General features: G+C 44.5%; 1 protein-coding gene across 2 annotated transcripts in view; it reads left to right on the top strand.

Annotated features, from left to right (window-relative positions):
• Positions 1 to 2,500, top strand: part of LOC123518625 — a 316,215-nt gene that overhangs the window by 282,021 nt on the left and 31,694 nt on the right. The gene's annotated exons all lie outside the window — the stretch shown is intronic.

Below are 2,500 nucleotides of genomic sequence, written 5' to 3' on the forward strand. Positions count from 1 at the left end.
GAAAGGAGAAAACCAAGGTATACTGAGTCAGGAGTATCCATTACACACCTCGGCCTTTGATGTCTCTTCCCATAAGTATTAGGCAATTAAAAGTCCGAACACGGTAAGAGTCGTGCATACTTGCCTCATAACACCATCACGCTTTTCTTTCTACTTTTTTTTCATTCCATCCTTTATATTTTTTTCCCCTTTTGTTCAGACCGGGGCGGGGGAATAAGACTCACTTACACGCACTCTTAAAGTTAACACTAGTGACAATTTTTTTTTCTCCTTGTATTCTCTTATTTCTTTCCTGTTATTCATATGTTTTTTTGTGATTTTTTTTTATTATTCCTGTAACATCCATCATCATCAGTTATCATCATTATCATCACTTCTCCCATCACCGTCAACGTTAATGTAAATGACACCAACATTTGTGCTCCTCCCAGCCACCCACGCATCACGCATCCCCATCCATCCATCCACTCGCTCCTCCACCACCTCCCACTTCAACAAAAACTATAGATTCACTCGCCAAGTCACCAGTCCTACCATGGCCTTCAGAGAGAGAGAGAGAGAGAGAGAGAGAGAGAGGGGGATCTTGAGGGTCACGGTAAGGATGGCTGCCGGATTATAGGTACTGCCAAGTATCACCCACACATATTAGGCACACCTGCACCTTATTCACCTCTAAATGCACTCTACACCGGCGTTTTGAGGTGCTAATGACCCGAGGGAGGCACCGAGAGAGGCCAGGGAGAGAGGTGTCCATGGGGGGTGAGGAGCAGGCAGGAGTGCAGGGTGCCTCTTGGGAGCGTCAAGAGGCAACACTCAGTATCGGTAGGCAGCTGCTGTTCTCCCCTGCCCCCTCCCCTTTCCCTCTCCCTTTACCCATCAGATGACCAGACCTGCCCCTCCTCCCCCTCTCCACCTCCCATCCTACCTCCCAAACCTTCAGATGCCCAGTCCTGCCCTGTCCCTTCCTCCCCGTATCCAAATCTGCTTCTCCTCCTTCCATCCCCTATACCTCCCCCTACATCCCCTTCCTCCTCCTTTATCCTGATCCACAACCCTTCCTTCTGCATCCACATTATGCCGCTGACTTTCCTTCTCCTTCAGTCTAAAATTGTAAGTTTGAAGGTATTAATTTTATCGTCCACCCAAGAGGCAAGTTAGAAAAGCCTCGCACATTTATCTTCCATCTCATTTACGCTGATTGACCACGTAACAAAGCGATACCGTTGAAATGTCTGATTTAGAGATTAAGGTTGAATACTAAATGGAATGTGTCAAAGGAAGAATATACTTAAAAGCGCGTAATACAAGTAAATCGGAGAGGTGAGTTGGGCTGCCTTCTGGTTCTATTTACATACAGGTTTGCAAGTGGGTTAAAAGTAAGGCAAGGCTGGACGAGGTGCATGGGCTTGGTTTTGGCTATCGGCTGCATCTAATCGAGTTTATTATAAGTTGAGATCTGTCTTGTAACGCTGCCGTTGTGTGTCGCTGGTCCGTCGTCGCTCCTGTGGCCTTTATTTTGTATGTATGTATGTATGTATGTATGTATGTTTATTTTTTCGTGTAGGTACTAAGTGAAGAAAGTAAATAATTGTGCCTTTAACGTGTGTGTGTGTGTGTGTGTGTGTGTGTGTGTGTGTGTGTGTGTGTGTGTGTGTGTGTGTAGTAGTCATATATATATATATATATATATATATATATATATATATATATATATATATATATATATATATATATATATATATATATATATACAAGATTTAGTCAAGCTCGTAATGTCTCGTCTTTTGATGCCAGATTATTGCATTTTCTTCGAATTCATATATACATTTTTTGCACACACCACTCCCTCGGGTAATGCATTCCACCTGTGTGTGTGTGTGTGTGTGAGAGAGAGAGAGAGAGAGAGAGAGAGAGAGAGAGAGAGAGAGAGAACCACTCCTTTAACAAAACAATAAACCGGAACACTGCACGTGACGGACATGAGGACTTTTGAGAAGGAAACTTGATGTCAGCTTCGTGTATTGCATGTTCCTTAAGACACCCTAGAGACATCAAGAGCGTCTAAGCCTCTCCTGGCACTCACATATAGAGGCACTGCACGTCGAGACTGTCAGAGATAAATGTGATCATGTGCAACCACGTGTTCATTGTATTGACTCTGAAATCATCTAATGCCACTGTGTCTCTCCAGCGTTGCAGTGCTAAGATAATGCCATGTGTAGAGCTGCAGTCTCCTCACAGTTACAGTGTGTGGTCAGAGGCACAGGGCACACACTCAGCAGTACCGGGAAGAGTGCAGTGTGCTGGGTCTTGGTGAGGAGATCATTACTGTCTTCTAACCAATGCATTTCTAATATTAAAGGTTGGAGACGAGACTAGCAGTGTGGTGGACAGGAATATAGTGCCATGGTGAAGACTCAGTAACCCAACACACACACACACACACACACACACACACACACACACACACACACACACACACACACACACACACACACAC

Source organism: Portunus trituberculatus, chromosome 44, assembly GCF_017591435.1.
Source record: "Portunus trituberculatus isolate SZX2019 chromosome 44, ASM1759143v1, whole genome shotgun sequence".
Lineage (NCBI taxonomy): Eukaryota > Metazoa > Arthropoda > Malacostraca > Decapoda > Portunidae > Portunus > Portunus trituberculatus.